Below are 16078 nucleotides of genomic sequence, written 5' to 3'. Positions count from 1 at the left end.
TACCTGAAAATGTGCTCCTCAATCTCCTTTCCACTATTTACTGACTTGTAGTATATGCACAGTATCGTAATAGCTCCTCTATTGTTCCTTAAATCTAACCAATAGATCCTGTCTTTGACCCCTCAACTACATCATCCCTCTCCAGTACTATAATAGTTTATTTGATCAATACTGCCACCCAACTCCTTTTTTGGGGGGTAAGGTACTGACTTGGATAGAGAACTGGTTGGCAGACAGGAAGCAAAGAGTTGGAATAAACAGGTCTTTTTCCAAGTGGCAGGCAGTGACTAGTGGGGTACCGCAGGGATCGGTGCTAGAACCCCAGCTATCACAATATATATTAATGATCTAGACAAGGGAACTAGATCTAATATCTCCAAGTTTGCAGACGACACAAAGCTGGGTGGGCGTGTGTGCTGTGAGGAGGATGCAGAGAAACTCCAGTATGATTTGGACAGGTTGGGTGATTATACTGCATCTGCCATGCATCTGCCCAATGTGGATAAATGCGAGGTTATCCACCACTTTGGTGACAAAAAAAGGAAGGCAGATTATTATCTGAACGGCAATAGATTGGGAAAAGGGGAAATGCAACGAGACCTGAGTATCCTTGTGCACCAGTCACTGAAGGTAAGCATGCAGGTGCAGCAGGCGGTTAAGAAGGCAAATGGTATGTTGGCCTTCATAGCGAGAGGATTTGAGTACAGGAGCAAGGATGTCTTGCTGCAGTTGTACAGGGCCTTGGTGAGACCACACCTTGAGTATTGTGTGCAATTTTGGTTGCCTTATCTGAGGAAGGATGTTCTTGCCATGGAGGGAGTGCAGCGAAGATTCACCAGACTGATACCTGGGATGGCAGGAATAATGTATGAGGAGAGGTTGGGTCGATTAGGCTTATATTTGCTAAAGTTTAGAAGAATGAGAGGGGATCTCATTGAAACTTATACAATTCTAACAGGACTAGACAGACTAGATGCAGGAAGGATGTTCCCGATGGCGGGAGAGTCCAGAACCAGGGGTCACAAGCTAAGGATAAGGGGTAAGCCATTTAGGACTGAGATGAGGAGGAATTTCTTCACCCAGAGAGTGGTGAACCTGTGGAATTCTCTACCACAGAAGGCAGTTGAGGCCAATTCATTAAATATATTCAAGAAGGAGTTAGATATATTTCTTAAGGCTAAAGGGATCAAGGGGTATGGGGAGAAAGCAGGAACAGGGTACTGAATTTGGATGATCAGCCATGATCTCATTAAATGGCGGAGCAAGCTCGAGGGGCCGAATGGCCTACTCCTGCTCCTATCTTCTATGTTTCTATGTTTTTCCTTCCCTAACTTTCCTGAATACCTTGTAGTCATGGGAACACCACCACCTGCAAGTTTCCCTCCAAGTTACACATATCATCCTGACTTGGAAATATATGGCTCTTCCTTCATCGTCGCTGGGTCAAAATCCTGGAACTCCCTCCCTACCAACACTGTGGGAGCACCTTCACTGTTAGATCCGTGATTCTGAGAGTATGATGTTCTTCAATAACCACACGGATGCTGTAACTTAACAATCAACAGGTATTTACTGGAGTAGGGTAGTCTCAAGACTGGGGTACAGAGGCATACTCAAGGCTTATATACAGGTGTGGTCACTGCCGGTACTACAGAATACAGGAGCTGTAAAAGTAGTTCTCTCTTAAAGGTACATACACTACAATTCCTCCCCTTTTAGATTAGTAGTACCCATAATATTCAAATAACAATTAACACTTTAACATGTACATTAAACAACAATAGTCCATTTATAGATTCAGTCTTTGGGGCGGCTTCCTGATCCTTTCGGGATAGCGCCTTTCCTGAGGTTCTTGTTCTTGCTGCGGAGGCGATTCTGGCCCCGTTTCATCGGTTAGTTCATCGGGTTCCACTGCTACTGGTTCGGAGGTAGATGCTACCGGTATGTCGGGTTCATCCCCAGGTACGCAAGACATGGGGTTGACTCGTTCCTGTGACGCTAAGATCTGATCAACGTGGCATCTCACAATGGTCTCCCCGACATCCACTGTGTACATTAATGGCCCCTGCCGTGTGCATATGTAAGAATTTGCAATAATTTACAGTTCTGAAGATCTATTTTTTTGATGAAAGAATCCCTGGGCGTAGTGCTTTTAAATTTCCAGGGATAAAAATGGCTGTCGCACCACATGGCCGAAGACAAAGGGGCTTGGAATCAGCTTTCTGTGTCTGGAAGTAAGGTTCAATGGAGACAAAATGTTACCACAGGACAATGCTTTGTTTACAAAGCAATTGAATGCTATTAGCATTTGTGTGTATATCGAGTGGATACATCTAAACTGCAGAAGAGACTTTTGTATCTTGAATGGGATCCGTTTAAGAACTGAATGGGTCTAAATCACCTAGCATTCTGGACAGTAGAGCAGTTGTATTTCCCTTTTGTTTCAGCCCAGGGAGCTCCGGAAGACACATTAACCCAGTCCAACCACTCTGAGTTAGCCAATCACAGCTTTCTCTTGTGTATTGGACCCTTTGGGCGGGGAATTTTGCACACAGCCCTTGCAGGGCAGAACGGCAGGACCTCACCAGGTATAAAAGATAGCTGCTGAGAAGCTCTCTCTTTTTTTACTTCGCTGGACCACAGGTGAGCAGGGTGTTCTGACTCCTCGGCAAGGCAACCTAGCAGGAGTTTGGGGTGGTGATTTAAGGGAATTGCTAAGATTGTTTAAATAACATTGTAGTCATTTCATCCCTCGTTTTCCCCGTCTGCAACCCCCTGTTATATAGTTTTACTGTAATTACTGTGTTCGTGTGGTACAGTTTATTCTTTTGATTGTAGTTTATTTAGGTAATAAAACTTGATTTTTCTTTCATCCAAACCACTTGTTCCGTTTTAATATCATTAATGATAAGTTCCTCCACTCAGAACTGAAGGAGGGGTAGCGATTCAAAACCGCTGTTTGTAAATTGGTTTAGAGTGCAGCAGCAAAAGGCTGCTGGCCAGGTGAATTACCGTAAACCAGGTAAAAGGTTGGAATTGGTCAGAGCTCAGAGGCAAAGGCTGCTGGCCAGGTAAATTACCATAAACCAGTTAAAAGATGCCCCCCTTACACATATCGTTCCGCGTTGCCATTTCTCTGTTCGGTAGTCACGGGCCAAGACTGGTTGTCCTACATTGAAGCTCCTTGTCGGCTTCTCATTGATGTGCTGGAATTGTTTATCCTCAACAATTCTTCGCACATTTGGTCTAAGCAAGTCCAGACGAGATCGCAACCTTCGGTTAAAGAACATCATGGCCGGGGTCTGGTTGGTAACTGCATGTGTCGCGTTTTGGTAGGCTAATAAGAAATTGTCCACCTTATGCTGTAGTGGAATTTCATCGTCACACATGGCCTTTATCGCCTTCTTAAAGGTTTGTACGAACCTCTCAGCCAATCCATTTGTGGCTGGATGATACGGGGCGGATGTATAATGCCTTACCCCATTCCTTCTCATAAATTTTCAAAACTCTTCGGGCACAAACTGTGGTCCATTATCAGAGCAAATCTGCTCTGGCAAGCCGTTTCTGGCAAATATGGTCCGTAGGACTGCAATCATTTTCTCTGTAGTGGTTGAGGACATTTTTATCACCTCAGGCCACTTCGAATGAGCATCCACTGCTATTAAGAACATTGAGTCCATGAATGGACCAGCAAAATCAATATGCACCCGTTGCCATGGGGAGGAGGGCCACTCCCATGGGTGTAGAGGGGCATGTGGTGGTGCATTTTGGACCTTCTGGCATCCTGAGCAGCTCTTGGTTAGGTCTTCGATTTGTTGATCGATTCCCGGCCACCACACATAAGCCCTAGCAAGGCTTTTCATTTTCACTCCCCCCAGATAACCTTCATGTAGCTCATTTAGCACTCTCTCTCTTAACTTGGGTGGAATCACCACTCTGGATCCACACATCACTGTCCCCTGGCATACTGACAGCTGTTCTCTTCTGGATGAGAATGCTGGCAACATGAGTCGCCATGTGTTGGCCATCCCCTCACCGTCAAATCATATACCCGAGACAGCGTCGGATCATTGCGGGTCTCCTTCTCTATATCCGCGTTCGTTACTGGCAATCATTCAATTATTGACGAATAAAATATCTCGATACGGTCCACTGCTGGTGCTTCCTCCACAGTAGGCAGTGGCAGGCGCGATAGCCCATCAGCGTTTCCATGCTGTTTCGTGCCTTTATATTCTATTTCATATTGATTTGCCCCTAGAAACAGGGACCATCTTTGTAACCGTTGTGCCGTCATCACTGGAACGCCCTTCTTAGGATTAAAGATGGAGACAAGTGGTTGGTGGTCAGTCAGCAAGGTGAACTTCTGCCCATGCAGATAGTGGTTGAATTTTTTTACTCCCCATACTAGGCTGAGGGCCTCCCTGTCAATCTGGGCGTAGTTGCGCTCGGCTGAGGTTAGTGACCGAGACGCAAAGGCTACTGGCCTCTCCAACCCGTCTGGGAATTTGTGCGACAGCACCGCTCCAATACCATAGGGTGATGCATCACATGCCAAACGAATTGATAGTGCTGGGTTGAAATGGGCCAACACCTCTTTTGATGTGATCAATTCTTTACACTTCTGGAAAGCTCACCTACGTTCGTCATTCCACTTCCATGGTAACCCTGTTTGCAGTAGGGTGTTCAGTGGGTGTAATACCGTGGACAAATTTGGTAAGAACTTATGGCAGTAGTTTACCAGCCCAAGGAACGACCTCAGCTGTGACACATTTTCCGGTGCTGGAGCCTTGACTACTGCCTCAATCTTTTCAGGGGACTTATGTAACCCCTCTTCATCGATGACGTGGCCACAATACGAGATCTGCTTCTGGAAAAACTCGCACTTGTGGCGATTAGCTCGTAGCCCATATTCCTTTAATCTGGTGAGCACCTTCTCCAAGTTGGCGAGGTGATCACTGTCATTTTCGCCCGTGACCAGGATGTCGTCCAAATAACACTGGGTCCCTGGAATCCCTTGCAGGACTTGATCCATCGCCCTTTGCCAAATAGCCAGAGCCGATGCTACCCCGAACACCGGCCGGTTGTATTGATAAAGACCTTTATGAGTGTCAATCGTAAGGTATTGTTTCGAGGCTTCTTCTACCTCCATTTGCAAGTACGCCTGGGCTAGATCAATTTTGGTGAAGCGTTTACCTCCAGATAGCGAGGCAAAAATATCCTCAATTCGTGGAAGCGGCTATTGTACCGTGTGAAGGATTGGGTTCACTGTCACCTTAAAATCCCCACAGATGCGGACCTTCTTTGGTTCCCCAGGCGTATTACTCAACAACCTCTTCATTACAGGAATGATGGGTGTAGCCCACTCGCTCCAGTCTACTTTGGACAGTACTCCTGAACGTTCCAACCCTTCCAACTCTGCTTCGACAGCTGGTCTGATCCCATAAGGCACTGGTCTGGCCTTAAGAAACTTTGGGCTTGCATTTTCCTCTATTTTAATCGTTGCTGTTATGCCTTTTAGTGTTCCGAGTCCCTCCTGGAACACTTCTTTTGCATCAGTTAGCATTTTTGACAGTCGTCCAGGTGTGACGTCGTCATCCTTTTTGGCCTCAACCTTCAGTGCCTGTATGGAATGCCAATCTAATTGTATCTTCCGGATCCATTCACATCCTAGCAGTGGTGGTCCTCCATCTGGCAATACATATATATCCATTTTAGAAACATAGAAACATAGAAACATAGAAGATAGGAGCAGGAGCAGGCCATTCGGCCCTTCGAGCCTGCTCCGCCATTCAACGAGATCATGGCTGATCATCCAAACCCTACACCCGGTCCCTACACCGACAGCCATCCCACACAAGCCCTATCCCCGTAACCCCACGTATTTAATCCCCCCGAACACTAAGGGCCAATTTTTTATCATGACCAATCAACCTAACCCGCACATCTTTGGACTGTGGGAGGAAACCGGAGCACCTGGAGGAAACCCACGCAAACACGGGGAGAATGTGCAAACTCCACACAGACAGTCACCCGAGGCCGGATTTGAACCCGGGTCCCTGGCGCTGTGAGGCAACAGTGCTAACCACTATGCCACCGTGCTGCCGTTAGGTATTTCCTGGCCTTTATATATCACTTTCGCCCTTATTTTTCCTTTGGGGTAGACTTTTTGCCCCGTGTACGTCTTCAAGACAATCTCTGTAGCTTTCAAGGGTATATGTGAAAATAGCCGCTTGTAGTCCCTTTGGTTTATGACTGTTAGGGCTGATCCTGTGTCCAATTCCATTTTCACTTGGACTCCGTCTATCTTGAGTGTAACCCAGATAGTCTGGTGATCCTCCATTTTGGTTACCTTATGTAGTTTCAGATAACCCAGATCCTTGCTTCCGGAGTCTGTGTCACTTTTCTGTTCGTCTGAACTACTGTCCATCACCTGGTGTACTTTTTTGTACTTCTCATGTGGAGATTTCTTACTGTTGGTTTTCTTCCCAGACCTGCAGACTCTTGCTATGTGTCCTGCTTTTCCACACTGTCTGCACACTTGGTCCTTGAACCAACAATCCTTCTGGTCATGTGTTGTTCTGCCGCAGCGATAGCACTTCCCTGTTCCATAGGACATTTCATTGGTGCCATATTCTTGCAGTCTCCGTTGTATCTCTGCAGCGCCCCTTGCAGCTGCTTCATGTGATACTGCCATACTGAAAGCCTTGTCCAGCGTAAGATCCTTTTCTGATAGAAGCCGTTTCTGGGTTCCTTCACTTTGCAGCCCACACACAAACTTGTCCCTTAATGTATCTGCTACTCCCGCTCCAAACTGGCAGTGTTTCGATAGCTTGTGCAGTTCCGTTAGGTACTCAGCATTGCTTTCGTCTTTGTGTTGGTTCCTTTTATGGAACTTAAATCGTTCTGCTATCAGCAGCGGTGTGGGGTTTAAGTGGTCCTGTAGGATTTCTACTATTCTTTCGAAATTCTTGTTCACAGGCTTCTCTGGGGTTATTAGGTTTCGCAATAACCCATATGTTTTTGCACCCATGGAATTTAACAAAACCAGTGCTTTCCTAGCATCTGGCACTTCATTCGCCCTGCAGTACGCCTCAATACGTTCCACATATGTCGCCCAATCTTCGACTTCATTGTCGAACGTAGAGATACTGCCGCTCTTCGGCATCCCTGGGTGTGATTTCACTGTCAAAATTGGCATCTCCCGCGCTTCCTCTTCTTCTCCGCTGGCACAAAATGGCGTCTCCCGCGCTTTCCTTCCTTCCCGCGCTCGCCCTTCTTCTCTGCTGCGGCTTCTAAAAATGGTGTCTCCCGCACTCTTCCTTCTTCTCCGCGGCTCAATGGCGTCTCCCGCGCTCTCCCTTCTGCTCCCCGCGGACACTGTTCAGCCCTTGAGCCCTGGCTGTGCTCTGCGCATTTTTTTTTGTTTGTTTTTGTGCGCCTTTCCCGTTTCCGCCGCTCGGTCCTGAACCCGGCTGTTGCTTTACCCTCTCTCTCTCCATTTTGTTTTTCCTCGACGCCGCTCGGTTTTCAACCCCCGGCTGCGCCCTGTGCGCTTCACCCTCTGTCTTACCCCGTCGACGCTGCTCGGCTTTATCTCCGCCGTCGGTCGGCTCCAGCCGCCGCTGTCCGGGAAGGGTCTGCGCTGTACCTGTCGTCAGTCTATTGCTGATCGTCGTGGCTGGGGAACCAAGCCCGGCTCTCCACAGCCTCCCCTGCGATGTTCACTCTCTGCCGGACGACTGGGTGGTTGCTCGTGGTCGACGCCCGTGTTTCTGGCCTCGACTTTCTTCCACCGCCCTCCCGGAGTGAATCCTTGAAGGGAAATGCGGAGTTGCAGGTAGATTCGAATCGACACTCGTCGCCACTGTTAGATCCGTGATTCTGAGAGTATGATGTTCTTCAATAACCACACGGATGCTGTAACTTAACAATCAACAGGTATTTACTGGAGTAGGGTAGTCTCAAGACTGGGGTACAGAGGCATGCTCAAGGCTTATATACAGGTGTGGTCACTGCCGGTACTACAGTATACAGGAGCTGCAAAAGTAGTTCTCTCTTAAAGGTACATACACTACATTCACCACATGGACTGCAGCAGTACAAGAAGGTATCTCACCACCACCTTCGCAAGGACAATTAGGGATGGGCAATAAATGCTGGCCTTGCCAGCGACACCCACATCCCAGGAATGAATATTTAAAAAATGACATTCCCAATCCTCCTCTTCCTTGAGCCAGGTCTCTTTTATTGCCACTATATCATAGTGCCATGTGGCGACTATCCCTGCAACTCACCAACCTTATTTACCATGCTACATGCATTTGCCCACGTGCACTCTATACCCATCTTGCACTGCCATGCATTTTTTTCTGTCTGATCCCTCCTATTCCTGAACTATTATTTACTGTAGTACTATTTGTCACCCCCAGTCCTCTGTGCACTTCGTTTCTCCTCTCCAATATCCTGGAGCCCATCCCACTGTCAAATTAGTTTAAATTCTGCCCCACAGCACTAATTAATCTTCCCACAGGGACATTGGTCCCAGCTCCAAAAAGGTGCAAGCTGTCCACCTTGAACAGGTCCCTCCTGCTCCAGAACTTGTCCCAATGTACCAGGAATCTGAAACCCTCCCTCCTGCACCATTTCTCCAGCCACACATTAACCTGTCTTATCCTACTGTTCCTATTACTCATTAGCGAATGTCAATATTCCAGAGAATCTGATGATGTGGAATCTGTATGGGTAGAACTGAGAAATACCAAAGGGCAGAAAACATTAGTGGGAGTGGCGTATAGACCCCCAAACAGTAATGCAGAGGTTGGGGATGGCATTAAAAGGGAAATTAGAGAAGTGTGCAATAAGGGCACAGCAGTCATCATGGGTGACTTTAATCTACATATAGATTGGGCTAACCAAATTAGTAACAATACTGTGGAGGAGGAATTCCTGGAGTGTATACGGGATGGTTTCCTGGACCAATATGTCGAGGAACCAACTAGGGATCAGGCCATCTTAGACTGGGTATTATGCAATGAGAAAGGATTAATTAGCAATCTTGTTGTGCGAGGCCCCTTGGGTCGGAGTGATCATAATATGATAGAATTCTTCATTAAGATGGAGAGTGAAGTAGTTGACTCAGAGACTAAGGTCCTGAATTTAAATAAAGGGAACTATGATGGTATGAGACGTGAGTTGGGTAGGATGGATTGGGTAATGTCACTCAAATGGTTGACGGTGGATAGGCAATGGCAAACATTCAAAGATTGCATGGATGAACTACAGAATTTGTTTATCCCAGTTTGGCATAAAAATAAATCAAAAAAGGTGACTCAACCGTGGCTAACAAGGGAAATTAGGGATAACATAAGAGCCAAAGAGAGGACATATAAATTGGCCAGAAAAAGCAGAAAACCTGGGAGCAGTTTTGGATTCAGCAAAGGAGGACAAAGGGATTAATTAAGAGGGCGAAAATAGATTATGAGAGTAATCTTGCAGGAAACATAAAAACTTAATTTAAAAGCTTTTATAGATATGTGAAGAGAAAAAGATTGGTGAAGTCAAGCATAGGTCCCTTACAGTCAGAATCAGGGGAAGTTATAATGGGGAACAAAGAAATGGCAGACCAATTAAATACATATTTTGGTTCTGTCTTCACAAAGGAGGACACAAATAACCTCCCAGAGATGTCGGGGAACATAGGGACTAATGAGAGGGAGGAACTGAAAGAAATCAGTATTTGTAGGGAAATGGTGTTGGGGAAATTGATGGAATTGAAGACCGATAAATCCCCAGGGCCTGATAATCTACATCCCAGGGTACTTAAGGAAGTGGCCCTGGAGATAGTAGATGCATTGCTGATCATCTTCCAAAACTCGATAGACTCTGGAAGAGCACCCATGGATTGGAGGGTAGCTAATGTTACCCCACTATTCAAAAAGGGTGGTAGAGAAAAAGCAGGGAATTATAGACCGGTAAGCCTGACATCGGTAGTGGGGAAAATGCTAGAGTCCATTATAAAAGATGTAATAGCAGAGCACTTGGAAAGCAGTGACAGGATCGGACAAAGTCAACATGGATTTACAAAAGGTAAATCGTGCTTGACTAATCTACTGGAATTTTTTGAGGATGTAACTTGTAAAATAGATAAGGGAGAACCAGTGGATGTGGTGTATTTGGACTTTCAGAATGCTTTCTATAAGGTCCCGCATAAGAGATTAGCTTGCAAAATTAAGGTACATGGGATTGGGGGCAAGGTATTGACTTGGATAGAGAACTGGTTGACAGATAGAAAGCAAAGAGTTGGAATAAATGGGTCATTTTCCGAGTGGCAGGCAGTGACTAGTGGGGTACCGCAAGGATCGGTCCTAGAACCCCAGCTGTTCACAATATATATTAATGATCTGGATGAGGGAATTGGATGTAGTATCTCCAAATTTGCAGATGACACAAAGCTGGGTGGGAGGGTATGCTGTGAGGAGGATGTCGTGAAACTCCAGTATGATTTGGACAGGTTGGGTGATTGGGCAGAAACATAGCAAATGCACTATAATGTAGATAAATGTGAGGTTATCCACTTTGGTGGCAAAAACAGGAAGGCAGATTATTATTTGAATGGCAATAGATTGGGAGAAGGGGAAGTGCAAAGAGACCTGGGTGTTCTTGTGCACCAGTCGCTGAAGGTAAGCATGCAGGTGCAGCAGGTGATTAAGAAGGCAAATGATATGTTGGCCTTCGTAGCAAGAGGGTTCGAGTACAGGAACAAGGCTGTCTTGCTGCAGTTGTACAGGGCCTTGGTGAGACCACACCTTGAGTATTGTGTGCATGTTTTGGTCGCCTTATCTGAGGAAGGATGTTCTTGCCATGGAAGGAGTGCAGCGAAGATTCACCAGGCTGATACCTGGGATGGCAGGAATGACGTATGAGGAGAGATTGTGTCGATTGGGCTTGTACTCACTGGAGTTTAGAAGATTGAGAGGGGATCTCATTGAAACCTATAAAATTCTGTCAGGCCTGGACAGACTAGATGCAGGAAGGATGTTCCCGATGGCCGGGGAGTCCAGAACTAGGGGTCATAGTCTAAGAATAAGGGGTAAGCCATTTAGGACTGAGATGAGGAGGAATTTCTTCACCCAGAGAGTGGTGAACCTGTGCAATTCTCTGCCACAGAGGGCGGTGGAGGCCAGTTCATTAAATATATTCAAGAAGGAGTTGGATATTTTTCTTCAGGCTAAAGGGATCAAGGGATATGGGGAGAAGGCAGGGACAGGGTACTGAATTTGGATGATCAGCCATGATCTCATTGAATGGCGGAGCAGGCTCGAGGGGCCGAATGACCTTCTCCTGCTCCTATCTTCTATGTTTCTATGTTAATACTAGCTTTCAGGTGTTGCTATTTAATTTCCTCCCAAGCTCGTGCAACTCTGACGACGGGACCTCAACCCTTTTCCTTCCTAGGTCATTGGTTCCCACATGGACCATGATTTCTGGCTGTTTCCCTTCTCCCTCAAAATGTTCTGCATCCTCTCAGCAATCATACTTGTAGTATATGTGCCTTTAAGAGCCCCATGTGTACTGTAATGCCGGTAATGGCCACTCGGGCTATATAAGCCTGTATATTGTGTTGTATCTGTTAGTTCCCCTCCAGACTTTGTTTAGTAAACACCTATCAAACTAACTCCTGTCTTCAGTGTCTCTATCAACACACCGACACAACAGTGGCGATGAAGAGGAAACGGACTTACCTGCAATTCGGCAGCACCTCAAGGACATCGATTCCTCTGGCGTCCAGAAGAATCAAGAAAGTGAAAGAAGCTGTGGTTTCACCAGCTGGCCAAGCTGGTGGCAGGTACTGTGCTAATCCTTCCTGGGCGTCAGGCTGGGGCTCCAGCGGCTGGCTCTACAGCTGGGCCAAGCAGCGAAAGCGGAGGCAAGCAGTAACAGACGGGGAGGGAGCACTCGGGAGACGGCCGGCGCTGCAAGCAGGTCAGCGTTCAGACCTAGAGAGAAAAAGTCCGGCGGGAACGAGTCTCCAACGGTAAATAAAAAAAGAAAAAAAAAAGAACGGAAACCGCGGGAAACAGCGTCGTCATCGGCAGCAGTGGCGGGAAAGCGCCATATCTTTTCTGCAGAAAAGAAAAGCGCGGGAAACGCCATATCTTTTCTAAGATGCCTAAGTCTGGCAATATTCATTCTTTTGATAACGAGATAGAGGATTGGGCCACATATGTGGAAAGAGTGGAGGTATATTGCACTGCAAATGGAATAGAAGATGAAAAAAAAGCTTCAGTACTGCTAAATCTAATGGGCGCAAAGACATACGGGCTGTTACAAAATTTAATCATTCCAGCCAAACCAAAGGACAAGAATTTTAAAGAAATTGTTGATACCCTACAGGAGCACTTAAACCCAACACCGCTGCTGATCGCGGAACGATTCAAATTCTTCAAGAGAAATCAACACAAGAATGAAAGTAACGCTGATTACCTCACCGAATTAAGGAAGCTATCAAAACACTGCCAATTCGGGGCAGGACTAGCAGATTATCTTCGAGACAAATTCGTCTGCGGTCTCTTAAGTGAAGGAACACAGAAAAGGCTGCTTTCTGAAAAGGATTTAACACTGGACAAGGCTTTCAGTATGGCTGTATCATACGAAGCAGCTGCAAGAGGAGCTGCAGAGATACAACAAAAGACACAGGACTTTGGCACCCATGAAATGACACAGGGTTTCGAGAGATGTTATCGCTGCGGCAGATCCACCCATGACCAGAGGGACTGCTGGTTCAAGGACAAAGCATGCAGGCAATGCGGAAAGATTGGACACATTGCACGGGTATGCCGATCTGGACAAAATAAATCCACAGACAGGAAAAAAAAAATCAATAAAGAAGTACAGAAAGGTACAAATGATGACGGACAGTAGCTCCGAAGACCAGAAGAGCGATAGCGACTCCGAAAACAAGAGACTAAGCTGTCTCAAATTACATAATGTACTTGCCAAAGATGATTACCAGACCATTTGGGTTACCCTCACGATAGCAGGGTCCCCAGTTAAAATGGAGCTAGATACAGGATCAGCTCTGACCGTCATAAATCGACGGGATTATGAGCGGCTATTTCCGCATATACCTTTAAAAGACACATCCATTATCTTGAAAACATATACGGGGCAGAAAGTATACCCCAAAGGAAAAATAAGGGTGCCTGTTGTATACAACGGCAAGGAAATACAAAAGTTGTATTTATACATTCTACAAGATGGTGACCCACTGCTGTTGGGACGTGAATGGATCAGGAAAATACGTTTAGACTGGCACTCCATTCAAGCACTGACGGTGACCAGTAAGAAAAAAAACGATGATGACATCATACCTGAATGATTAAAAGACATCTTGGCCAACGCCAAAGAAGTGTTTCAAGAGAAACTAGGAACCTTGAAAGGCATCACCGCCTCAATAAAAGTGGAAGATGCAGCAATTCCCAAGTTTTTTAAAGCAAGACCGGTGCCATACGCAATTCGTCCAGCAGTTGAGGCAGAGCTGGAGAATTTGGAAAATGCAGGCGTATTATCCAAAATAGATTAGAGCGAGTGGGCAACACTCCAGTCATGAAGAAAGCATTGAATAATGATAAATCTGAAGAACAGAGAAAAATTAACATCTGTGGAGACTTCAAGGTGACGGTAAACCCGGTCCTTCACACGGTACAGTATCCTCTCCCGAGGATAGAAGATATTTTCGCCTCACTATCCGGAGGGAAACGTTTCACCAAAATTGACTTGGCACAGGCATAGCTACAGATGGAGGTTGAAGAGGCCTCTAAAAAATATCTCACGATAAATACACACAAAGGTCTGTACCAGTACAATCGACTGGTTTTCGGAGTAGCATCCGCTCCAGCTATCTGGCAAAGAGCTATGGAGCAAGTCCTCCAAGGGATTCCGGGGACTCAATGCTACCTAGACGACATCCTTGTAACAGGAGAAAACGACAACGAGCACCTTGCCAATTTGGAGCAGGTGCTCACTAGGCTGAGAGAACGGGGCCTACGAGCAAATCGCCCCAAATGCGAATTTTTCCAAAATCAAATATCATATTGTGGCCACATAATTAATAAGGAAGGGTTGCATAAGTCACCTGAAAAAATTGAAGCGGTCATAAAAGCCCCAGCACCTGAAAATGTTTCACAATTAAGGTCGTTCCTGGGATTAATAAATTACTATCATAAATTTTTACCAAACCTATCAACTCTTCTACACCCTCTTAATGAACTGCTACAAACAGGAGTAATTTGGAAATGGAGTGAAGACTGTAAACGTGCCTTCCATAAATGCAAAAACTTAATCACGTCCAAAGAAGTTTTGGCTCATTACAACCCATCACTGCCAATCAGACTAGCGTGCGATGCATCCCCTTACGGCATAGGAGTAGTATTATCGCATAAATTCCCTGATGGCTCGGAACGGCCGATAGCTTTTGCATCACGCTCATTGAACTCAGCTGAGCGTAACTATGCCCAAATCGACAGGGAAGCACTCAGCCTGGTATGGGGAGTGAAGAAATTCAACCATTACCTACACGGACAAAAGTTTACCTTGTTGACTGACCATCAACCCCTCATCTCCATATTCAACCCTAAAAAGGGTGTTCCCATTATGACAGCGCAAAGGCCACAGAGGTGGTCCCTTTTTCTAGGGGCACACCAATACAACATAGAATACAAAGGATCAAAACAGCATGGGAATGCTGACTGTTTATCGCACCTACCGTTGCCAACGGTAGAAGAGGCACCTACAGTAGACCCAGTGGAGATGTTCCACTCAACCATAGTGGAATGTCTACCAGTAACAAATTCTGCCATTGAAAAGGAAATGAGAAATGACCCGACTCTCTCACGAGTCTACGACTTAACGGTGAAGGGATGGCCAGCACATGGCGAACCACTGTTGCCAGCATTCTCGCAAAGAAGAGAACAGCTGTCAGTATGCCGAGGAACCTTGATGTGTGGATCCAGAGTGGTGATTCCACCCAAACTCCAGGATAAAGTGCTAAAGGAGCTTCACGAGGGGCATCTGGGTGGAGTGAAAATGAAGAACCTAGCCAGAGCGTTTGTATGGTGGCCAGGTATCGATGGAGACATAGAAGAAATGACCAAGAGCTGCCTAGGATGCCAGAAGGTCCAAAACGCTCCACCCCAAGCCCCTCTACATCCATGGGAGTGGCCCCCATCTCCCTGGCAAAGGGTGCACATCGACTTTGCTGGTCCATTTATGGACTCAATGTTCTTAATCGTGGTTGATGCACACTCCAAGTGGCCGGAGGTAATAAAGATGTCCTCCACCACCACGGAAAAAACCATCACAGTATTAAGGACCATATTTGCCAGGAATGGGCTGCCGGAACAGATCTGTTCTGATAATGGACCGCAATTTGTGTCCGAGGAATTCAGGAAGTTCTTAAAAAACAATGGGGTTAAGCACTACATGTCCGCCCCATACCATCCCGCCACCAATGGATTGGCTGAAAGGTTTGTCCAGACCTTCAAGAAGGCCATAAAGGCCATGGGTAATGAAGACATAAAACTTCAGCACAAGGTGGATAACTTCTTGTTCGCATACAGGAATGCAACACATATGGTTACAAACCAAACTCCCGCCATGATGTTCTTCAATAGAAGCCTAAGATGCCGGCTGGATTTGATCATGCCCAACATCAGAAGGGACGTGAAGAACCGGCAATTTCAAGGCATGAATGAAAGGCCAACTAGAACCTTCCAGATAGGTCAACAAGTTTTGGCCCGGGACTACCGTACCGAGAAATGGCAGCCTGGAACTATCTGCACACGACTAGGACCGCTGATGTATACCGTGGACATCGGAGAAAGCATAATAAGGCGCCATGCTGACCAAATCATAGAGTCATCCGAAAAGGGACAACCTACACCACAACTCTATACGCCTAACGATGAAGTAGAGATACCCATATCTACCTCCGATCCGGTGATACTGGAACCCGATGAACCAGACACTGGCATTCAAGCCGAATCAGCCTTGCCAAACGAACCTACTACACCACCGAGGC

This window comes from Somniosus microcephalus, chromosome 7, assembly GCF_052327205.1.
Source record: "Somniosus microcephalus isolate GS21.2 chromosome 7, FLI_Smic_1.0, whole genome shotgun sequence".
Taxonomy (NCBI): Eukaryota; Metazoa; Chordata; class Chondrichthyes; order Squaliformes; family Somniosidae; genus Somniosus; species Somniosus microcephalus.
The sequence above is the reverse complement of the archived record's forward strand: the minus strand, read 5'-3'. Positions refer to the sequence as shown.